The sequence below is a fragment of the Orcinus orca genome, chromosome 2, assembly GCF_937001465.1.
Source record: "Orcinus orca chromosome 2, mOrcOrc1.1, whole genome shotgun sequence".
Lineage (NCBI taxonomy): Eukaryota > Metazoa > Chordata > Mammalia > Artiodactyla > Delphinidae > Orcinus > Orcinus orca.
The window spans coordinates 11,143,630-11,169,246 of record NC_064560.1 but is presented as its reverse complement, the minus strand read 5'-3'; the positions used below and the strand labels follow the sequence as shown (position 1 = coordinate 11,169,246).

General features: G+C 43.3%; 1 protein-coding gene across 7 annotated transcripts in view; it reads right to left on the bottom strand.

The window, feature by feature from the left end:
• ARHGAP21 (Rho GTPase activating protein 21) overlaps window positions 1–25,617 on the bottom strand; it is a 168,567-nt gene that overhangs the window by 125,502 nt on the left and 17,448 nt on the right. For 5 of the 7 annotated variants that reach the window (XM_033407881.2, XM_012537147.3, XM_033407883.2 and 2 more), the window contains exon 1: window positions 742–887. The exons of 1 other annotated variant lie outside the window; for it this stretch is intronic. The gene's annotated coding sequence lies outside the window, so the exon portion shown is untranslated. Of the gene's footprint in view, window positions 1–325; window positions 462–741; window positions 888–25,617 lie in introns of those variants that run through there. One more of the 7 variants, XM_033407882.2, reaches the window with a different exon arrangement.

Below are 25,617 nucleotides of genomic sequence, written 5' to 3'. Positions count from 1 at the left end.
GCCGGGTGGGGAGGTGCGCGCGGCGGCAGGAGGGACTCCCTCTCCGGGGCATTATTCCGGAGCTACAGAAATGAAGCCGCAGCCCCGGCCACTTTTAGTTGCCGCGCCCCAAACTACGCCTCGACACGGTCTTCCCCGTTCCCCGTGGCCACCTAGGGAGAAAAAAAATAGGAAAAAGAAAACCACCACCCACCGACCACTATTTCCTCCGCCCCTTCCAGAGGCGGGTCGGGGATCTCGATCTCCCGGGAAGGGCGGCCCAAATATGTACTTTCCAAAACGAACGGGGACACCCGGGGGAAAGGCCCAAAGCGAGGGGGCTCACCCTGCGCGCCCCGCCTGGCCCGGCTTCCGAGGCGCGGCGGCGAGCGGCGGCGGGGACGCGGGCCGGGCGCCGGGCCCAGCCGGTACGCGCTAGGCCGCAGGCTCGGTTAATATTCATGAGCGGACGGGAGCCGCCCCTCCTCCACGGCCTGCCGGCGGGACCCCGGCGCCCGCCGCCGGCCTTTGTGCCCTTCCCTCCTCCCGCCGGCCTTCCCTCGCTCCGCACACGCGGGCGCGGCCCCTCCGCCCCCGCCGGGCGCCCGCCGCCGCTCCCTCCGGCCCCGCGCCAGCGCCGGGGCGGGCTGGCCCGGGGTGGCGGGAAGGGAGGGAGCCAGCGGCGAGCCCGGCTCTCCCTCTCCACCCGCCCGCCGGCCCTGCGCCCCGTCGGCCGAGGCGGAAAATAAAGCAGACACGCACCGGAGAAAGCGCGGCGAGTAGATCCGCACCGAGCCGGCCGGCCACCGGACGGCGCGCCCCTCACGCCCGGCGCGCACTGGACCGAGCGGCAGGACGAGCCAGCGCTGTCCTCCGCCCCCGCCGCCGCCGCGCTCCGAGGCCGCCGCCGCCCCCGGCCGGCCGCTCCCAGGCACCGCCGCGACCTGCCCCGGCCGGCCCCGGGCTCTCGGCCGCCGCGGGAGGGCGTGGGGCGGGGCGGCGGCCGCCGGACTCTCCCCTCGCCTCGCCGGGCCGGGCCGGGGCCGCGCTCGGGCGCCCGCGACCGCCAAGTGACAGAAGTGCCTCGTTCCGCTGCCGCGCCGAGCTGTTTCCCGGGGGCGGATTTCTCGCTTCTTCCTCCCTGGATCCACCTCCTCCCACTCCACCTCCTTCCCCTCCCCTCCCCAGGGGAGGCTCTGGGGTTGAATGTTTTCTGTCTTGAATAATATGGTCCCGGGAACCGACGCTGGAGAAGGGGGATTAGCCTGGGGCGGGGGCGGGGACGGGGGGTGCTCGCCAACCCCCCCAATGTGTGTCGGGACCTACAAACCCTCACCACCACCCCCAACACCTCCCCAAAAACCAGACACACAAAATCCTCCCCGCCTTCTCCAGTCTCCCGAGCGCAGAGCGGGAGCGGCCAGGAACCCGGGCTTCCACTGGGGAAGGGACTAGGTACTTGGCGTCAGGGCCGGGGAGGGGGTCGATCATACGGCTAGACTCGCAGAATTGGGTCCCAGACTGCGGGGGACACGCCCGGGTGAGTTTTTGACCCTTTTTGCAGTGGGAGGGGTGCGACGTGGGACTTCAAGGTAAGGGAGTGTCCTCTCACGCCCGACAGTAAGACAGCTTCTCATTTGGGGTGGGGGGGGTTGGGGAGAGGTCGCAGCCAAGCGCTGTTCATTCAATTCTTTGCCCTTTTTACATCTTCAGGGCAGCTGAACAATTCGGCGCAGCTAGCGGAACTGAGGAAAGGTGGCTGCGCTTCTCCACACAGCAGGTCGCAGCAGCGCGGGGTCCTGGGCCCAACCGCCGCCCCTCCCCGCCCGATTCCGGGGCTTCGCCCCAGACCCCCGGCGGCTCGCTCCGCCCCGCCGCGCCTCACAACATCTCCCGCTGCAAATGGCCCAATCGGAAGACGCGACGAGAGAACGCCAGCCAATCAGGGGCAGCTGACTCAGGCGTCCCTCCACCCTTTGCCCGCCCCCAGTAGGAAAGCCACCGCCCCTCGGGCTCCCCTTCCCACCCCGCCCCCCTCCGGGGAGGTGTCTCACAGCTCCTGTCCTCGCCGGGCTGGAGTGGAGGATCCCGCCGCGGTGGCGGGGTTTGTCACCTAGTCACCCTCATCCTCGCCTCCTCCCAGACACACCCCTCCTCCCTTTCCCGGTCCTCCTGCTGGTGCTGTTGAGGGTCATTTTTATCTTCGTGCCGGCGGGGGACTGCCAGCTATTGTGTCTGATCAGCTGCCACCGCCCTCCTAAGGGGAAAAATAAAAGAACAAACCCGAGAAGCTTTGGGGTCTGCGTACCTTTTCCTTCCTTTCTTACCGCACTTTCCCCAGAAGATTTAGAGACACCTCCCCGCTCCACCCACCCCGGCCTCCACACCCAGCTCTCCGTCCGCTGCCTCGGGTCCTGTTTTTCGGTTGTTGGTGAGAAAAAAAACTAAAAACCACTCCCTGGGGCCTGAATACCTGTGCTGTAGTTTTTAGATCTGCCTAAGAGTGGAAGGTGCCGAACATTAGAATATACAACTAAATCCTCCGCCTCGATTAGGGGAACGACTCTGACTAGATCATTTTTATGTGGCCACGAAATTTGCATGTTCTTGACAGCCCCTGACAAAACTAGTCAGCCAATAACAAAGGAAAAAAAAAAAAAGAATAAAACAGAAGGAATTCCTGCCAGTCAGTCGGTAATTTACTGAATAGCCCACTGCGCTATCCAGTTCTGGATGCGATAGGGTAAATGAACTAGAAGTGAATAGAAATGCAGGGTTCAAGTAGTGTACCTCTAGTGGGCTTATAGAATATGTCCAGAAAGGAAAAACAATTTTAAGCACAAAACAGCTCCTTACAAATGCAAATGCACGTGCATGGCATAAACTGAGTACCTCACAGCTGAGGACGTCTAGGGTTAAGGTTTTTGTCATGGAAATTTTTATAAATGTTGATTTTGAAAAAGGCTTTCAGTTTGGTAAAGGAGACTACATGTTGGCCATGGAAGGAGATATGAAAAGGAGGTAAAACACATTTTAGGAATTGTGGGAAACTAATGTAACCTAGAAAGACATTTCTGTAAGAGGTAAAAGCAGAAGGACCAGGATTACAGTCTAGCTTCAACATTTACCGGGTGACCTAGGGTAAATTTTTACTTCTGTGTATAAGTACTAGAGCTATCAAGTAATAGTAGTGACTACAGTCTATAATAGCACTGCCTGCCTGCTGAGTATTCCAGAGCTTTACACACAATTTAATGAGACAGGTACACTGCACAGCCAGGATTCAAGCCCAGGGGGTAGGGTCCAGAGTCCATGCTTCTCTCCACAACACTATCCTACCTCTAACACAGTTTTTAATAACAACAACAGAAGCTAACATTTACTTAGCTTTTCCTCTACTGATCATTGTGCTCTGTGGGTAAATGATTTAATCCTACCTCTGGGATCGGTAAGATTACGGTGTTCGAAAACTTAGGATTGTTTTTAAGAACCATTATAACTTGCTACCATATGTATCTTATGTGTATTAGGCTATCTGGATGCAGAAGAGCAAAAGCACATAACTGAGATTTGGGAAACCTGAACCCTAGTACTCTCCTGGGACCTCCAAGTATGACAGACCCTTCCCTCTCTTGCTGGGATGTTGAGAGCATCAAATAAGACAATAGATGTAAATATTATTCCTATTAAAGTATTATGATGAAGGAGGGGTTTGTCCTGTTTTTCCAACAGGAGCCCTATGCTTTTATAACATTTCATTGGTATTTATTAGGAACATATTAACCCAGTGTAAAAAATTAGGTCTATTCCTTTCTAAGGCATGAGCAGTAACAATACTTTAATAGCTGCTTGAGCTCTCATTTAGATGCATTCTGAGTAGACCCAAGTGGATGCCCTGTAGGCATCTGGGAAGTGGCAGCCATCCCTCCTCATTCTCCGTTCCAAAGGCTGACGGTATAATTGGTGGAGGATGCAAATCAAAGCCTTGGCGTTGTCTTCAGCTGCCCGTCTCGGGTGTTTCACTCATTAACACCTCCACCAGAGGGAGGGCAGAAGAAAGGAAAACCAGCCAAACCTAACTCCTGTGGCTACTTGTTAACCATTCCAGGGAGAGATCTGGTGAAACAGTAGGTTTGGGGATCATTGTAAATGAAGAGATATGGAATTAACCGTGGGTTTCGCAGTTGATATCTTGGTAGTATTCTTTATCCCAAGTATCGTGGATAAGCAAGAGCTCACAGTAATTCTAGCTTTGTTTACTTTGAAAGGCTGATATTTTCCTCTTTTGAGCATAGCTAATAAATGTATGGATTTCTTAGAATCTAACTTCTGAGAGATTTCCTTGAAACAGTCTCAGAAATTACTACAGCTATATTAGTAACAACTATAAGACAACCTTGCACACTATAATTCTTGCAATGTAGGCAAGACGTTCTTAAAGGTGGGAACTATAACCTTAAAATGTTCAGTTTTGACTTTGTTAATGACACAGTAATATTGTTTTGGTGAACCATCATCAAGGAAATATGTCAAAGCCAGAAATAGAACCAAAATGCCCTAGCCCCTGGTCTAATGTCATTCTGTAATAATCTATGGATGATTTCTACTCTCAATATAGAAGTTGGCAATTCTAAGAGGCACAAGTGTTTGCCAGCGAATTCCACAGATGAAATGTGTAATTTGCGATGGAGCGTTTGCCAAACTATATGTCTGAGGCAGTTAAGACCAATGGCCCTCAGAGGAGTAAGGCTTTTCTTGGTTTTAGGACTATACTGTAGATTTCATTTCTTATTCATACAATAGTAAAAAGACACATTATCTACTAATATTTCTTTGAAAAAGACTTTCTTGTTGAATAACTACAGAAAACTCATCTCTCTGGCAAGGCATTAAACTATTGTAATCAAGGGAAGGGAGTGATTTTCTACAATAAATAATTTCTACGGAATTCCCTGGTGGTCCAGTGGTTAGGATTTGGCGCTTTCACTGTCAGGGGCCCAGATTCAATCCCTGGTCCAGGAACTAAGATCCTCCAAGATGCGCCATGGCCAATAATAATAATTTCTAAGATTCTTCTTCCTTCATCACCTCTTTTTTTTTTTTTTTGTGGTACGCGGGCCTCTCACTGCTGTGGCCTCTCCCGTCGCGGAGCACAGCTCCGGACGCGCAGCCTCAGCAGCCATGGCTCACGGGCCCAGCCGCTCCGCGGCATGTGGGATCTTCCCGGACCGGGACACAAACCCGTGTTCCCTGCATCGGCAGACGGACTCTCAACCACTGCGCCACCAGGGAAGCCCCATCACCTCTTTTTAATTAATAATGTAAACGATTTACTAATCTAATTCTCTGCATCTGCCAAATATATGATTTAATATTTCTGTCCACCTGATTACTATCTTCGATTATTAATTTCTAATCTACAGGGTATTGATGCTGTTTTATTCCAAGTCTATAGTGCCTAGCAAGCACCACACACAATAGATACACTTGAATAATTTCTCTGCCCTCCACTTAACCTGGTCTTTCCTTTCTCTGGACTAGTACTCTGCTTGAATGTTTCTTTTTAGTTTGTTTGTTGCTATTAATTGGTTACTTGATCAGAAACAATTTTATATTATTATTTACCTGATTATTATCTCCTTTTCTATCTAAATTAGAAACTTCTCTAGGGCAGATTCCCAGGGCATTTAGTTCTTGTTCAGACCTCCATAATACCTACCACAGCTTTTACACATTTCACTGGAAAATTATTCAAGAAAAGAATGATGATTATATCACTATTACTGATAAATATTTATACCTCAAGAAATTCCTGGCTGTCCGACAGCTCTCTGGGTTGCTGGAAGATCTATGTATATGTCTGTGTGCATATGCCTAAAAGGGAAAGTGTAAATTACAAGAGGTGTCCACACAGAGGACACTTGATGTGGGCCTCAATTTCCAGAAATGCCACATTTTATCTCTTTACCTACCTCCACCTCTGGTGACTGAGCTGTTTTTTGGCCACGCTACCATGCCAAAAACATAGCACTTGCATTTTGGCAATAATTACAAAGCCCATAGTTTAACCATGATTGTGGAGCAAACATTTTCTTCTGGGTTCAAATTGTTTTTCAGCACCAGCACCTCCATAATTAAAATTGAGTGGTACGGTGTTCATATGCATCAGCGTTATTAAGAGTTTATTTATATATTTTGAGAAAAAGAAAGAATAAAAATGTACACAGTTTTCTTTTATCCTAAGAATCGTGACTTCCATTTATAAGCATTCCAATTTTCCTTAAAAATATGAGGCCAGTTTTTTAAAGGTTTCCACCCACCCAACTAAATATGGGCTGGAACATCCTGTGAAAATACTGTGCAATCTGGGTAGAAACCCAGATTCAAACTGGAGAACTGAAATGTCCTCATCATCTTGGAATAGAACACTAAATTCCAACCATTCCAACTAGGAAATTGTGCTAGCAATTGATTTTGATATTACAGGCCTAAGCCAGAGCAACCAAATCTTTTTCATCAGAATGAAAAAAATATCTTAGCCTTCCCTTTCACCTTTACAAGGCAGAAGTAGGAGAGACATCAAAAGACCCTCCACTCCTTGATTCATTGCCTGCATTCTCTTCTTTTTTTATTTATTTTCTTTATTTTTTTGGCTGCGTCAGGTCTTAGTTGCAGCATGCGGGATCTTTCATTGCAGCGCACGGGCTTCTCTCTAGTTGTGCCCTGAGGGTTTTCTCTCTCTAGTTGTGGCACGTAGTTTGTGGCATGTGGGCTCCCTCGTTGAGGCGCACAGGCTTAGTTGCCCTGCGGCATGTGGGATGCGGGATCTTAGTTCCCCGACCAGGGATCGAACCCACGTCCCCTGCATTAGAAGGCGGATTCTTTACCACTGGACCACCAGGGAAATCCCGACTGCATTCTCTTCTAATCCAAAAGTCAACTAACCAAGGGTTTTACCTTCAGATAGGAAAGGTTTGCAGGATAATATGTGGCAGTTCACATCTGGGCTTCGGTAGGATAGATGCAGGCTTGCATAACTTTTCTCCCAAAAGATTTTTTCAATTACGTTTTAACTTTTAAAAATTGCAACACAGAAAAAAGTAGATATTGCAACTAGGAGAGAGCCCAATCTTGTGTCACATCCTATGAACCCACCCTCTCGCCCTCTTCCAGCCTCCTACTGTGGCTCTTCATTGGCTGGATCCACTCAAAGATAATTCATTAGCTGTGTCTTTATATACATAGAAAATCTAGATAGCAAATCTGATCACAGATGGATGGAAAGAAAATAAAAGGATTGATGTAAACGTTTTAATTTGGAGAGGAAAAGGGGAAGATGAAATAAAGAAGCATATTATTCTAAAGTGAAAGAAAAGATGTATTATAGAAGACAACTCACCACAGTAAACAGAAGAAAACTAGAGACAAATGTTTTCCACCCAGTAAACAAGAAAAATAGAGACAAATGTTTTCCACCCTGAAAGAAATCAAATATGTCAAAAGTGAAATGACAAGATGGGACGTCCCTGGTGGCACAGTGATTAAGAACCCGCCTGCCAATGCAGGAGACACGGGTTCGATCCCTGGTCCGGGAAGATCCCACATGCTGCGGAGCAACTAAGCCCATGCACCACAACTACTCAGCCTGCGTGCCACAGCTACTGAAACCCGTGTGCCTAGAGCCCGTGCTCTACAACAAGAGAAGCTGCTGTGATGAGAAGTCCGCACAGCGCAACGAAGAGTAGCCCCCACTCACCACAACTAGAGAAAGGCCATGTGCAGCAACAAAGACCCAATGCAGCCAAAAATAAATAAATAAATACATTTATTAAAAAAAAGTGAAATGACATGACAATGAATGAGATCTAAAAGGAGATGGAAGAGCTAAGGGAAGATACTGAGAGGGGAAAAAAAATCATACCATTGCAGAAGTAATAACTGAATTATAAGTAATAAGGAATAAGAAGAAACATCTGGCAGAAAATAGTGGGGTAGATTACAGGCTTTTAAAAAGCATTTCAAATACAAAGCAAAAGGACAAAGAGGTTAAAGTGATTAGACAGGAGATGAAAAATATGGAGGACAAGTAACCAAAATCCAGTTTAGAGAAATTGATGCCTCTGACATAGAGTTTAGAACAAATGAAACTAGAAAAATTATTAAAAGATGTAAAATGTCCTCCTATATCTGTTCTCTCCTTCCATAAAAATAGTGTTTGAGCTGGCCACATGGTGAATAAGCTAGACTTGATTTCACAGCCTTTCTTCTAACTAGGTGTGGCCCTAATACTAAATTTTAGGCAATGAAATGTGAGCAGGAATGGGTGTCTGCCACGCTGGAGGCCTTCCTTAAAAGACTGAACCTGTGCCTTCCTAACCCTTTTCCCCCTTCATGATGGCTGGAAAAAAGGATTCCCAGATTTAGCAAATAAAAATAAAGAATGCCCAGTTCAGTTTTGAATGTCAGATAAACGAAGAACACATTTTCAGTATATCTCAATTATTGTGTGAGATATACTTGTCCTAAAAAATTATTCATTGTTTGTCTACAATTCAGATTGAACTGGGTGTCCTATATTTTATCTGGGAATCTTCCTTTAGATACTGAGAATGGGAGCATCTCCTTTGACCCAGAGATGGAAGTCACCTGTGGAAGATGCTAGAGACATTGCCACAGGCCTGAATTGCCTACTTCTGGCTTGTTACCAGAAACAGACATAACCTTCCATGTAACCACTTCTATATATAAGAACCACTGTATTTTTAAGATCCTTTTGGTATAGGAGTTTAGCTTTTGTCTAAACTATATGTGAACACTATTTTGCAATGCCAAAGGTTAAAAAGACTTACCATGTTTCAGGAATTATTAAAAGAGAATAATTACTTGGGGAAAGTTGTTAAACTCTGATTATTCAAAAAAAAAAAAAAAAAGGAATCCTAAAAGTAAATCAAAGTGAATCACTTAAAGCAGGGGATGACAAACTATGGCCCACAGACCAAATCCAGTCTGCTGCCTGTTTTTGTAAACTAAGTTTTATGGGGATACAACCATGGTTATCTGTTTACTTGTCTACGGCTGCTTCAGCACTGTAATAGCAGAGGCAGGACACTGCAACAGAGACCATACTGCCTGCAAAGCCTAAAGTATTTCCTATCTGGCTCTCTCCAGTAAAAGTGTACTGACCTGTGGCCCAAAGGAAAAACATTATTAACCGCAGAACTCTTCTCAGTATGAATTGATATAAAAGAGTTTTGAAGAAAAAAAGGTGCCTTAAAGATGACACACCCACACTTAAAAGCCGCAGAAAGACACTCTCAACTATGTAGATATTTGGGAAATGTACCACCTTTCCTCAAAACAATTATATGATATGACCCTATAATCCACTAAAACAGGGTTCAGAGTAAATATAAAAGGACTGAAACAACTGATTATATAGAATGTACACATTATACATCTTGAAAGAAAGGTCCTACAATGAAAAGTAATAATGCTGTCAGTATAATATATGAGAATCAAAATGAGGGTACAAAAACTTGAGAGGTGGAAGGACAAAGAAAGGTGAAAAAGTGTTAATTGCAGTAATTTCCTCAGTGGTTATAGGGAGTTAGTATTCCCTAATAGTATTCTTCTGGTATCTAAGGCAGAAGTGTTGAGTGACTAAATAATTAGAAATAATGTGAAAAGACAAGCCACAGACTAGCAGAAGATATATGTCACTGATATAACCCACCAAGGATTTATATCGACAGTTTATAAAGAGCCCCTATAAACCAATAAATACAATAGAAAAGATAAATATGCAATTCACAAAAGAGGAGACACAGGTGGCCACTGACCATAATAAAAGATGCTTGATATCAATGGAATCAGCATAATGCAAATTAAAATGATAATGAGACCATTTCAAACTCATCAGCCTGGCAAAAAATAAGTCTGATGACATCAAGGGCTGAAGTGTTGATGAAAACAGAAGCTCTTACACACTGCAGGTGGGAAATATAAATTCATCAAACCAGTAAATGGCAACTCTACTTGCTCAGTCTCCAACCCCTGGATTGTCTGCAAAAGTTGTAATGACTATTACCTCCACCTTGATACTCAAAAGGGGTCTCAAGTGTAAAATGCCTTAATCTGCTTGTCCCATATTAACCGGCAACGCTGTTTATTCTGTTGCTTCAGACCAAAAACTTTGAGGCAGCCTTGACTTTGCCTTCTCTCACATCCCCCATCTCACCACCAGTAAGCTTTGTTAGCTCTAATATTAAATCGTATCCAGAATCTGATCACCTCCACAGCTATCACTCACGTCTAAGCCAAGTCATCTGTCACCTGGATGGTGATGACAGTCTTTAACCAATCTTGGAGTTTCTGCCCACAACTTTGCTAGTGCCTGCTCTCAACACTGGACCCAGTGTCACCATTTTAGTATCTAAGTCAGGTCGGGTCACTTCTCTGCTTAGAACCTTCTACTGGCTTCCCATTTCCCTCAGATAAAAATCCCAAATTCTTACAATAGTTCCCCTTCGTTCTATTTTGAGCCACCTCCTGTCTACTGGTTCCAGTGCAGCCACACCTATACCCTTGCTGTTCTTCAAACACACACACACACACACACACACACACACACACACACACACACACACTCACCTCCTGCAGCTCACCTTCTGTTTGCACCTGCTGTTTCCCCAGCCTAGACTACACTTTTCCCCAGATATCCACTTGGGTTCCTCTCCCTCATTTTATTCAGTCTTTCGCTCAAACATCACTTTACTAGACAGGTCTTCCCTGAGTCCCCAGCCCGACTTAAAACGGTACCATATCTGCCCACCCCACCCAAAGCCAACTGCTCTCTCCCCACTGCTTACACTTTATTTAATTTTTCAAAGCACTAACCCTAACCCTAATTGCCACCTGGTGTTTAATATTGTTATTTATTGCCTCTCTTCCCAGATTAGAATGTAAACCTCAGAAGAACAGGAAATAAGTCTCTTGTTTATTGCTAAATCCCTGTGCCTAGAACAGGCCTGGCATATACTAGACACCCAATAAAATATGTGCTGAAGAGTAAATGAAAACCACTTTTCAAGCACATTTTAAAATATAATAGCGAGGAAAATTGAGGATGTACATACTCTATTCTAGACGAAATCTACTTCTGGATATCTACCCAGAGAAACTGTCCCTTTTAAATCCAAGCAGAAAGTATAAAGTAACCCTTTCTAGAAAAGCTGAAATAATACGCTCTTCAGTAGGTAAACAAAAATCAGTTTTGTTTAAGTGATCCAAATCTATTTAGCAGGTAAAATGAAAATATCAACAAATATCAATTTATATCAAAAGAATTACGTTGAGTGAAAAGGCAAATTGTGATAAGATAAGCAGTTTGATGATGTAAATATTATATATATATGTATCCATATATGTAACATATATTGTTTATAATATACACATGTGAATGAAAAGTATAAAAATCATGGAATGATACACATCAACTTCAGGAGGGAAGGAGGAAAGAAAGAAAAGAGGGATGGGGAAAGGGTTTAGCTGAAACATTTTGGGTCTTTAAAATAAAAAGCTCTGAAGACATATCATAAACATACTTTACCCCACACACCTATGGTCACCTAATCTATGACAAAGGAGGCAAGAATATACAATAGAGAAAAGGCAGCCTCTTCAATAAGTGGGGCTGGGAAAACTGGACAGGTACATGTAAAAGAATGAAATTAGAACATTTCCTAACACCATACACACAAATATACTCAAAATGGATTAGAGACCTAAATGTAAGGCCAGACACTATCAAACTCTTAGAGGAAAACATAGGAAGAACACTCTTTGACATAAATCACAGAAAGATCTTTTTTGACCCACCTCCTAGAATAATAAAAACAAAAATAGACAAATGGGACCTAATGAAACTTAAAAGCTTTTGCACAGCAAAGGAAACCATAAACAAGATGAAAAGACAACCCTCAGAATGGGAGAAAATATTTGCAAATGAAGCAATTGACAAAGGATTAATCTCCAAAATATATAAACGGTTCATGCAGCTCAATATCAAAAAAACAAACAACCCAATCAAAAAATGGGTGGAAGGCCTAAATAGACATTTCTCCAAAGAAGACATATAGATGGCCAAGAGGCACATGAAAAGATGATCAACATCACTAATTATTAGAGAAATGCAAATCAAAGCTACAATGAGGTATCACCATACACTGGCCATCATCAAAAAATCTGCAAACAATAAATGCTGGAGAGGGTGTGGTGAAAAGGGAAGCCTCCTGCACTGTTGGTGGGAATGTAAACTGATACAGCCACTATGGAGAACAGTATGGAGCTTCCTTAAAAAACTAAAAATAGAACTACCATACAACCCAGCAATCCCACTACTGGGAATATACCCAGAGAAAACCATAAGATACATGCACCCCAATGTTTATTTCAGCACTATTTACAATAGCCAGGACATGGAAACAACCTAAATGTCCATCAACAGATGAATGGATAAAGAAGATGTGGCATATATATTCAATGGAATGTAACTCAGCCATAAAGAGGAACGAAATTGGATCATTTGTAGAGATGTGGATGGACCTGGAGTCTGTCATACAGAGTGATGTAAGTCAGAAAGAGAAAAACAAATATCGTATATTAATGCATATATGTGGAATCTAGAAAAATGGTACAGATGAACCTATTTGCAGGGCAGGAATAGAGACACAGACATAGAGAACAGACATGTGGATACGGGGAGGGATGGGGAGGGCGGGATGAACTGGGAGATTAGGATTGACAAATATACACTACCATGTGTAAAATAGATAGCTAGTGGGAACCTGCTGTATAGCACGGGGCGCTCAGCTTGGTGCTCTGTGATGACCTAGATGGTTGGGATGGGGGGATGGGAGGGAGGTCCAAGAGGGAGGGGATATATGTATACATATAGATGATTCACTTCATTGTACAGCACAAACTAACACAACATTGTAAAGCAACTATACTCCAATAAAAAAATATAAAGTTAAAAAAATAACATATATATTTAGACATAATATAGTATGTAATACAATCTATCTATTTCCACAACATATATTGAAACCAGAAAATCTGAACAGCATTTGTCTTTGGGGTGAGGAACTGCGAATGGCGAAGGAGAGGAAAAAGCACCTTGATCACCATTTGGAGTTTTTTTCCTAAAATTATTTATGAGAAAGCATTACTTCCATTTTTTAAATGACAAATTTAAAATGCCTTTCTTCAGTCCTTGTTGGGGCAAACAGATAGGAAAATAAAAAACACTGAGGACCTGAATAACATAATTAACAAGCTTGAAATTATAAGTATCTATCAAACTCTCTCTCTAAAAATAAAAGACTACCTTCTCTCAAGGCTCCCATGAAACCACGATAAGAATTGACTATATGTCAAGCCATAGAAAAGATTTTGGTACATTCTACAAGGCAGAAATAGCATAAAATAGTTTTACCACATACAACTCGAAATTGGGTTTTTTTTAAGTGGAGGCAAAGCCTTCAACCCTTGGGAATTATTCATGTGCTCCCCTAGACAACTCTTGTATTAATTACACAGGTGACCAAAATCCAAATGTCAGAGTACCAACAAAAGAAGGAAAATGAGAACAGTAGTTGTCAAAGTCTGAGGAATGTGAGCAAAGGTGTACTTATAAGAACATTCATAACCTCATATATTTTCACTACCAAAAAAGAAACAATGAAAATGATTTTTAGAAATCAAGAAATTAGAAGAAAAGTTAAACCTAAGGAAAGCAGAATGAGAGAATTAATAAAAGTAAAACACTGCATCAAATAATTGAAAAGCAGGGCTTCCCTGGTGGTGCAGTGGTTGAGGGTCTGCCTGCCGATGCAGGGGACACGGGTTCGTGCCCCGGTCTGGGGGGATCCCACGTGCCGTGGAGCGGCTGGGCCCGTGAGCCACGGCCGCCGAGCCTGTGCGTCCGGAGCCTGTGCTCCGCAACGGGAGAGGCCACAGCAGTGAGAGGCCCACATACCAAAAAAAAAAAAAAAAAAAAAAAAAAAAAATAATTGAAAAGCAAAAAGCAGTGCAAATTACAAATAAAACTTGTAATAAAAGCAACAACACAAATAACTCATTTGATTATTTAATAAGAAAAAAAGAGAAGAAAACATGAATACCTGGAAATAAGAATAAGAAAATAACCACAGAAATGGAGGAAATGTAAGAGAAGTAAAAGCAAGAGCTTGATAATATATCTGAAAACAGGGAAAATACAAAATTCCAAAAGTTGACTGAAGACAAAGCCTACGTGGACTTCCCTCATGGCACAGTGGTTAAGAATCCGCCTGCAAATGCAAGGGACACGGGTTCGAGCCCTGGTCCTAGAAGATCCCACATGCCGCGAGGCAACTAAGCCCCTGTGCCACAACTACTGAGCCCGCATGCAACAACTACTGAAGCCCGCGTGCCTAGAGCCTATGCTCTGCAACAAGAGAAGCTAACACAATGAGAAGGCCGTGCACCGCATCGAAGAGTAGCCCCCGCTCACCACAATTAGAGAAAGACTGCGCGCAGCAACAAAGACCCAACGCAGCCAAAAAAAACAAAACAAAACAAAACAGCAAAAAAGTGCCATAAATAAAATGCTTTCTGGATACAGAAATTTCTTGTACAGCTCTTTAAGGAACAGATAATTCCTATGCAATTTAAATGGCTCTAGGGCATAAATAAAGAAGCAAAAAAATTTAAACAATTTTCTAAAGCCTGAATGATGAATATATGCCGGAAGAAGAAAGCCATGAGCCAATTTCAGATGTGAATAGTGATTTCTAAGATTTTTCTTAAAATACTGGTATTAACTTTAAGCAAAATATTAAATAATATCCCATGATGGGAGGCAGGGGGGAGAGGTTCATTGAAAAAATCGAAATATTGTTAAAAATTAGGACATCTGGGCTTCCCTGGTGGCACAGTGGTTGAGAGTCCACCTGCCGATGCAGGCAACACGGGTTCGTTTCCCGGTCTAGGAAGATCCCACATGCCGCGGAGCGGCTGGGCCCGCGAGCCATGGCCGCTGAGCCTGCGCGTCCGGAGCCTGTGCTCCGCAACGGGAGAGGCCGCAACAGTGAGAGGCCCGCGCACAGCAAAAAATAATAATAATAATTAGGACATCTCCCCATTTTAATACATCAGGTTAGTTACAGTTGAACCATTCCGTACTTACTCGATAAAATTCCTTAGACTTCAGTTTCCAGGAAGATGGAGTAGACATACTTTTCCCTATTCCTCTTACTAAGAATAGTTAAAAACCTAGACATCTTATACCTCAAAGGTTTTTTTTTCTTTGCTCACTTCACATATCCATTATGAATCAGTTGTACATCATTTTCTCTACATCTTTTTTTTTTTTTTTTTTTTTTTTTTTGCGGTACGCGGGCCTCTCACTGTTGGGGCCTCTCCCGTTGCGGAGCACAGTTTCCGGACGCGCAGGCCCAGCGGCCATGGCTCACGGGCCCAGCCACTGCGCGGCATGTGGGATCTTCCCGGACCGGGGCGCGAACCCGTGTCCCCTGCATCAGCAGGCGGACTCCCAACCACTGTGCCACCAGGGAAGCCCTCTCTACATCTTCTTAACTCGAGAACACAGTTTGATGGAACAGCCTTTACCTAAAATTTTCTGGTCTCACGGAAGAGGATAAAGCAAAATAAATTAGAGTGTTGGGAAGAATATTCACTATAAACTTTGATATATTTTCTTTTGGTGGTGTGGGTAGGATTAAAGGACAACATGGCTACTATTTTCTGCTTTTCATATTTTTGTAACATTGCAGGATTTTGCAACAAATATGTATTAATTTTAAATATTTGAGTTAAAAAGTGAAAAAATCTGATTTCAATCTCTCTGCCTTAATTGAAACACATGCTTTTTCCCCCCAGTCACTAGTGGACATGGAAAATAATGTGTGATCATTCATGTAACAATGCTTGAAAACATTTACTAAATAAATTTATAGTTTTTAAAAACTAATCTTGCTTGAATCAAACACACCATTGAGTGAGACGTTCTGTATATACTGCATCAAGCTATAAGAAAATTCAAAGCCTAGTCAGAAAAAAAAGTACCCATGCATCAAATAACTTCAGAGCATGACCATATATGTGATGCACTGCAGAATTTTATTAACCAGAACTGAAAACACAGAGACAGAAAAATGGTATTTCCTAGGGGATTTTATGACTTTTCCTCCGTGTGAAGAAAGGGAAGAGAGCCGGGGTGGTGGGCATAGAGCCGCCAGTTCTTCTGGCCATCGTAGAGTGGCTTGGTTCTGCCATCGGCCAAGAGTAAAATCCCAGTGGACCATTTTCAGTTTGGAGGATGTATGCTATGGGGCAATGGAAGAGAGTGAAGTGATAGGAAAAACAGAGTGGTGATGAGGATGTGTATGGCTGAGAAAGAAGAGACACTTTTAGCATATTTCCATAAAAGTGAAGGAGGACTGTCTAAGGAGGACAGTGGTGTTCCTTCTGTGTGGTGTTCTGTGTAAGACCCCATACTGTCCCCATGAAGAAAGTCTTCTATAAAGAGTTATAGGTGCTTGTCCCAGAGATAAGGATCCTCCCTACTCCCATGTGATATCAATGCAGCAAGGCCTTGGCATCTTCAAGAGACACCTAGTAATAGGTTAGCCAACCCCCAAATTCTCAGGAGTAACTCAAGGAACCACATGCACATACTGCTCTGACCTCTAGGGACTGACCGCAGATGGAGATAAGGGTAGGAGAACACATTTTTCTACAGCTCCTCTTTCCTGAGACACTTAGAGGGAGCTTGTATGTAGTTTAAAACAAAAACGAAAACAAAAAACGGTAATTTCAAAATCCAGGCAGTTGTCCTTTTAGCCATGGGGTTGAGGACTGTATTGTTTGGAAAGACATCGTGAGGGACCTCATTTCCAACTGGCATGGCTGGGACGGAGAGAAAGAAAATAAGAGTATTGAACTTGCCCTGCGATATAACGTAGAATATGCTCTCTACTGTAAACAGGGCAGCTGTGCAGATTTTGTTGCTTCTAGGAAACTCTTTCTTTCCTTTAATGTGGACGTAGACAAGTCTGTCCCTGAGAATTGCTTGCTCTCGGGAGAAGAAAGTGTGAATGTGTGTGAGGGGGCGGAAGTGGGTGTACCTATGTAGGAGTGTGTTTGAGTCTGTTTCCTCAGAGTTACTCACAAAGACTGGTAGCCTCAGAAGGAATGGGGACTTTCATCTCATTTTGATGCAAAGATCTCAAACACCAGGAGCCCTGGACTGCCACAACCCCAACCTTGGACAGTTCACCTGTCAGAACTCACCTGGATGATTCTGCTGAGGCCTCCAAGTAGCCTCTTATGTGAGGGATTGTCTAAAGCAGGGGTTGGCAAGCTAGGCCCCAGGGGCCAGGTCTGGCCCACTGCCTGTTTGTGTAAATAAAGTTTTATTGGAACAGCCCCGCCCATTTGTCTACATATTGTCTACGGAGCAGCAGGGTTGAGTAATAGTGACAGAGACCACACAGCCCACAAAGCCTAACATACTGACTACATAAACTTTTGCAGAAAAAGTTTGCTGACCCCTGGTCAAATGTCAACACTTCCAAAGGGAAAATTCCATATAAACATTATCCTTGAAAATCCTTTAGGAAGTGAAGACAGACACATTGTCACCCAGTAAGTCCCAACCAGTGTTTTCTCCAGCAACAGAGGACGTCATTGTTGCTTCAACTGGATGCCTAATTAAGTGGTTGGCATATGTTTAGGGACTGTGTTATGTGAAAAATGCATGTACCTAATATCAGAATTTCACTTAGCACAGCAAAATGAGAAGCTCAGAGAAATGCTACCAACAGAGGGCACGCAGACTCGTGGCTCCCAACTCATTTTCGCTTTTGGCCAAAAGCTTTTTAAGAAGAAGGTGGGCAGAGTCATCTGCACTCTACAAATTGTCACTGCTCACTTTTTTTTAATATATAAATTTATTTATCATATTTATTTATTGTTGGTTGTGTAGTGTATTTGTTGCTGCGTGTGGGCTTCTCATTGAGGTGGCTTCTCTTGTTGCGGAGCACGGGCTCTAGGCGCGCGGGCTTCAGTAGTTGTGGCTCACGGGCTTCAGTAGTTGTGGCTCACGGGCTCTAGAGCACAGGCTCAGTAATTGTGGTGCACAGGCTTAGTTGCTCCACGGCATGTGAGATCTTCCCAGACCAGGGATCGAACCCGTGTCCCCTGCGTTGGCAGGCGGATTCTTAACCACTGCGCCACCAGGGAAGTGCCTGATCACTGTTTTTAAGGAGGATTGTAGAGTCGATTTTAAGTGAGTGGATGCATCTGCAACCCCCTTTTGGGAAATGGACTGAGAGTTGTGGATGCTACGGATTGCCCTGGTTACGGAGGCGTTATTTCAGAGGGAGGGAAGGATTTTTCCAGTACTGTAAAGAATTGGAGAAGGGCCTTTCTACAGAGAGAGAGAGGGACAGAGGCAGAGAGGAAAGTAGATCTTGAAACAGGGAAGACTGGCTAAGCACTGCAATGTGCCAGGACAGGGCCCTGTAAGGAGTGTTGTTTCTTTTCCTTTTGTCTTAGACTGAGAACAGCTATATTTTGCCTCCTGTTTAAAGTTCCTTTGCCTACATTGTCATCTCTCCAGTGAGTTGCAAACTTTCAGTAAATCTTCTCACGGACTCAGTGTCATGGTATCATGGTACTAGGGGGAAGCAAAGGATGGGGCGGAAGACAGCATCTGCCCTTCCCCACATCACCCCTCCGCCTAGCATGGCACGACAGCGTTTTATTAAGGAAGGCTGGGAGTGCCAAGGTTTGGGGCAGCCAGCAGCCCCACATTGGACAGAGGCTCAACACAAAAGCTGGAAGCCTTGGGAGGGAACAGAGGGGAGCAGAGGTGCAGCTACACGGTTACATGATTGCGGGACAAACAGGAGATAAACGTGCTCCTCCTTTCCCGGCAAATATACTATCGAAACATGAGTGGCTCTTGAAAATGATGGAAAATATGACTGTGTGTGTCGGGGGGTTGGGGGTAGGGGGAGAGGAAGGTAAATACATGAATTACAGAAACATGGGAACGTTTCACAATGGAATGTTTCTGATGGATATCTTCACACCAAAAGTGAACTGCTCTTTTCACTTTCACCAGCATCTTCCTTCTCACCCATAGGCCATTTTTAAAGGTTCACATAAAGATGTTATACAGTGAGCCCAGCCATGACAAGGGGAAAACTGCAAGACTGAATTGAGAGGTACCTGCCCTTGCTCTCCAGCCTGTAGCGCATCTCATTCAAATTTGTGCTGCAGCCCAATTACAACCTGCTACATGTCAGAGACCTCCAGTTTGTTCATGAACACCCAAACTGCAAAATCTAACTTACTAGTTTTTTTTTACTAGTAAAATTTAGGAGCATTTAAAAAAATTTTATTGAGGAATAATTGACAAATAGAGCTGTATGTATTTAAAGGGTACAACGTGATGATTTTAAACACATAGACATGGAATGATTACCAAGATCAAGATAACTAATTTACTAATTAAAAATTGAGCTAACGGGCTTCCCTGGTGGTGCAGTGGCTAAGAATCCGCCTGCCAATGCAGGGGACACGGGTTCAAGCCCTGGTCCAGGAAGATCCCACATGCCACGGAGCAACTAAGCCCGTGAGCCACAACTACTGGGCCTGCACTCTAGAGCCCACAAGCCACAACTACTGAGCCTGCGCTCTAGAGCCCGTGAGTCACAACTACTGAGCCCGCGCACCACAACTACTGAGCCCGCGCGCCTAGAGCCCGTGCTCCACAACAAAGAGAAGTCACCGCAATGAGAAGCCCGCGCACCACAACGAAGAGTAGCCCCCTCTCGCCACAACTAGAGAAAGCCCGCACACAGCAACAAAGACCCAACGCAGCCAAAAATAAATAAATAAAACGAATAAATTTATTTAAAAAAAGGAAAAAAAAATTTAAAAATAAAATAAAATAAAATTGAGCTAATTACTGAAGAGGGAACTTAAATCCTTGATGTAAAGTCTGATTTAGAATTCCAGTTACATTTTTGAAAAATGCAGCTTCATCAGGCTAGGAATTGAACTGATAAAAACAGCAAATTAAATGGCACCTGGATTTGATCAAACACATAAAGATTTGATCAACCCGGGCTGTATATTTGAAATTTCTGGGAGCTCTAAAAACTCCTGAGACTCAGGCCACACTGGAAACCTATCAATTCAGCTCTCTGGGGGTGGGGCCCGGGCACCAGTGTTTTTGAAAACTCCTCAGGTGATCCCATCCTGCATTCAAGACTGGACATTGCTCTGAATGCAAGGAGAGAAAAAGGGAATGGTTACATCACAGAAGCCTGCAGAGGCTTGACACTTCAAGAAGTGCGTAAAGCTTTGCATCTCTGCTTTCTTTTATTCTAGAGCAGAAGGCGTTTTAGGAGTTCTGATTGAGCCCAGAAATGTGAACTGTTCTATTTAGACTTCATGAAAGCACATGTGGGCGATGTTGCCATGAAATCACTCTAACCATCTGGCAATGCAACAGGAAGTTATTCTGGTATCGAATAAAGTGAAACAAGTAGGGTGAGGCAGCAATTCAAACTTATCAAAATAGCTTTGATTTTCTGAGTGGTAGAGAAGAGTATTCATCCTTTCCAAAGGGATTTTTTTCCTTCTTCCTTATTTCCATAGAAAAGATTTCTTAAGCTAAGATTTAATTTGGGTCTATTATTTTAAGAAATAAAATAAACCCTAATACTTCAAAGGCTTTAATAAAAACATAAAGCTCTACTTCTTAGTCTCATGGAGGAGAATGTATAAATCCAATTAACGGGCATTTGAAGTGAATATTGGAGCCCCATTAAAACTGAAACAGCTTTAAAATGTATGAAAGACTTGACAGGTACAGGGCCAAGTTGGGAACAGGAAGCATTATTGTAGGTAGGGGGGTGAGGGGAAAACGGTCTCTATATTATGCGTTTACCATCACTTAGGGGGTGAGGCATCTCGAGGTAATCACCATAACATCAACTGTTCTGTCTTGACACTGTTTTATTTTATTGGTCACGCTGTGTCTTTTCATAGACTTTTCATGTGCTCTCATGAGTTCTATTTTCTTAACCTCTCCATTTGAAGACTTTCTCTAAGCCCTGACATCACCCTACCCCGCCCTACCATTCCACCCCCTCAGCCATAAACGATGTTGGAGTGGTACGTCTGAGTGTGCCTTTTTGCTGCCTTTGAAAATAGAAATATGGTTTTCCAGATTTAGGAACATTATCCATTTCTTAATTAAACTTTTTATTTTGGGGAAATTGTGGCTTCACATGCCATTGTGAGAAATGATGCAAAGAGAGACTGTGTTCCCATTACCTCGTTTCTCCCAATGGTAACATCTTGCAGAACTATAGTAGACGGACTTCTCTGGTGGTGCAGTGGTTAAGAATCTGCCTGCCAATTCAGGGAACATGGGTTCGAGCCCTGGTCTGGGAAGATCCCACATGCCGCAGAGCAACTAAGCCCATGAACCACAACTACTGAGCCTGCACTCTAGGGCCCGTGAGTCACAACTACTGAGCCCACGTGCCTAGAGTCCATGCTCTGCAACAAGAGAAGCCACCGCAATGAGAAGCCCAGGCACCGCAACGAAGAGTAGCCCCCACTCACCACAACTAGAGAAAGCCTGCAGCGACAAAGACCCAACACAGTCAAAAATAAATAAATTAAATAAATAAATTTAAGAAAACAAAAACAAAAACAAACTATAGTAGAACTTGGTACATATATACAATGGAATATTACTCAGCCATAAAAAAGAGTGAAATAATGCCATGTGCAGCAACATGGATGGACCTAGAGATTATCATACTAAATGAAGTAAGTCACACAGAGAAAGATTAATATCATATGAGATCACTTGTATGTGGAATCTAAAAAAACGATACAAATGAACTTATTTACAAAACAGAAACAGACTCACAGACTTCAAAAACAAACTTATGGTTACCAAAGAGGAAAGGTGCGGGGAGGGATAAATTAGGAGTTTGGGATTAACATATACACAGTACTATATAGAAAGCAGATAATCAACAAGGACCTACTGTATAGCACAGGGAACTCTACTCAATATTCTGTAATAACCTAAATGGGAAACAAATTTGAAAAAGAATAGATACATGTATAGGTATAACTAAATCACTTTGCTGTACATCTGAAACTAACACAACATTGTAAATCAACTATACTCCAATATAAAATAAAAACGTTTTTTAAAATGACTTAGGAAAAAAGATTGTGAATCACTATATTGTACACCAGTAACATATAATATTGTACAGCAACTATACTTCAATTAAAATACATTAACTTAAAAAAACTATAGTAGGGCTTCCCTGGTGGCACAGTGGTTGGGAGTCCGCCTGCCGATGCAGGGGACACGGGTTCGTGCCCCGGTCTGGGAGGATCCCACATGCTGTGGAGCGGCTGGGCCTGTGAGCCATGGCTGCTGAGCCTGCGCGTCTGGAGCCCGTGCTCCGCAACGGGAGAGGCCACAACAGTGAGAGGCCCGCATACCGCAAAAAAAAACCCAACAAAACAAACCAACAAAAAACTATAGTAGAACCAGGATATTGACATTGGTACAGCCAAGATCAAGGACACTTCACAGACGCAACCAAGAATCCCCCAGGTTGCCCCTTTCTGTGACCCACACGTCTCTCCCACTCCACACCCCTTCTTAACTCTTGGCAACTATAACGTCCTCCATTTCTATAATTTTATCATTTCAAGAATGTTATATAAATGGAATCATACAGTCTGCCACCTACCGGGATCACCTTTTTTCACTCAACGTCATTCTCTGGTGATTCATCCAGGTTGTCATGTGTATCAATAGTTTGCTCCTTTTGATGACTACGTAGTCCTCCACAATGTGGCCATCTCACAGTTTGTTTTACTATGCACCCGAGGAAGGACATCTGGGTTCTTTCCAGTTTGGGGCTGTTATGAATCAAGTGGCAATAAAAATATTTGTGTACAGGTTTTTGCATGAACATAAGTTTTCATTTCTCTGGGATAAATACCCAGGACTGCAATTGTTGGGTCATATGCTAATTACAGGTTTTTTAAGAAACTGCCGAAGTGTTTTCCAGGGTGACTCTACCTCTTTACATTCCCTCCAGCAACGTGCGAGGGATCGAGTTTCTCCACACCCTTGCCAGCATTTGGTGTTATTATTTTTTATTGTAGCCATTCTGATAAGTGTGTAGTGATAGCTCATTGTGGTTTTAATTTACATTTCCCTAATGGCTATTGACATAGAACACCTTTTCATGTACTCTTCTTGTGTTTGTTTTACATATACTGTCCAGGTTTTCAGCTGTATTTAGCAGCAACGAGAAGGGAAGTACCACATTATCTTCTATGGTGAGTTAAAATAGAACAGCAGTTATAAGGGGGCAGGTTCTGCTCTCACACGGCCAAGGTCCAAATCTTAGCTTAATCAAATCCTGGCTTTGCAAACTTGGTCAACCACTCTTTCCTCGGTTTTCCACTCTGCAAAACTGGAAGAACACCTATCTTGTTTTGAGGATTTAATGAACTACTGCAAAACACTTCAAGTAATATGTTCAATCACTTCTAGTTATTATATAGAATTCATATGCCTTGTATAAAATTGATTATATGATTTGACAAAATTTTAATATTTGCTTCACACTCATCTAGTTTTTAATATTACAGAAAACTATTTTGATGCCAACCTACTTTTCCTTTTTTAAGTGACCTTTTCTGGGTGTGTCAAGACTGCCTGACATGAAGACCAAGGGATAGTGAAATCTTTGTTGAATCACCTTCATAAATATCTGTTTATCTCCTCATCTATACTAATGGAATGAAATGGCTGAATGAGGTTTCTTTCTGTTCATTCTGAAAAGTCAAGAAATGAAAAAATAAGAGAGTTAAGGTTGAAAACATAAAGACTGATACTGTATAATAAAAACATTTCTGGAAAACCACACAACGAAGTTCTCTAATCAAATTCTATTCGTAGTTTAAAGTTCTATTTCTAGTCTTTTTTAATGGATAGCTCAGTATATGTCAGTGTCCTCTAACTAAATATTTGCTAAGCTTTCAGTTATTTGGATCAATTGTATGCATGTCTATTAATTAATGAGTTCAACATATAAAATGATCATTTACTCTTTGTCGGGCACCGTGATGGAAGCTATGAACACCCACAGGTGAATAAGCAAAGTCCCACAGGGAATTTATATTCTGGTAGAAGAGACTAAAATTTGTCTAGAAATGATCATGCTTGGAGGTAGAACATGAGGTACCAAAGGACACACAGAGGAAAACCTCTAGGTATAGGCATCAGTTAGAGGTGAAATGAGGTTAAAAGGTGGGGTAGACTTGGGATATGCAGAATTGGAGGAAAGGGCATTCTAGAGTTAGTAAAGTAAGATCACGTAAGTAGCAAAGTGGGATGCATCCCTAGGGCCCAGTGAGCAGCTCAGGTTGACTGGACCATAGTTTGCAGAAAGGAGTTTAATGAGAGAGAAAGCTGAGAAGACAGGTAGGGACTAAAAAGTGCAGGACCTGGGCTTCCCTGGTGGTGCAGTGGTTAAGAATCCACCTGCCAACGAAGGGGACACGGGTTCGATCCCTGGTCTGAGAAGGTCCCACATGCCGCAGAGTAACTAAGTCTGTGCACCACAACTACTGACACTGCGCTCTAGAGCCTGTGCACCACAACTATGGAGGCCGCACGCCACAACTACTGGAGCCCATGCACCTAGAGCCCGTGCTCCTCAACAAGACAAGCCACTACAATGAGAAGCCTGCACGCCGCAATGAAGAGTAGCCCCTGTTCACCATAACTAAAGCCCACGTGCAGCGACAAAGACCCAATGCAGCCAAAAATAAAGTAAATAAATAAATTTATTTTTTAAAAGTGCAGGACCTTTTAACAATATAATCTAACAAGCTTAGAGTCTATTTAGTAGACAATTGGGGGGGGGTCACTAAAAGTTTTGAGGCATGTGACTGACACGACCAGGGTCCCTTCACGGTGGTTAGTCAAGTAGTAGCATGGTTGGCAGAGGGACTGCTGGATGGAGCCCACGTATAGAGAAGAGAATACAGTCAGAAATCTGAGCAAGGACCATGGCAATAGCTTAGGGACAGGGAAGTAAGAGCCTGATTAGGAGACTTGTAATGGAAATAGAAGTATTGGGCAGTTTGAATCCATCTGACGTATGATTTAATTGATTTTATGAGAGCTATTTTGGGAAGGGGAGCTTTGGGCGTGTTGACTTCAAAGTTCTGGCTGGACTTCATGTCCACCAGCAGGTGGAAAGCTGAGTCTGGATGTCAGAACAAGATCAGAGCTGAAAATACATTTTTTACCTTGTATCCGTCATGAGTGATAATCTAGTAAAGCAAGCCTCCGTCTTTAGTAACATTTTTCTAATTTGTTCTTTGGTTATTCTTGTTCGATGAGTCATCTCAAAAAATCTCATTAAGATTTTATTCAAATAGTATTAAATGGATAAATTAACTTGGAAAGAATTAACTTTCAGTATATGAGAATAG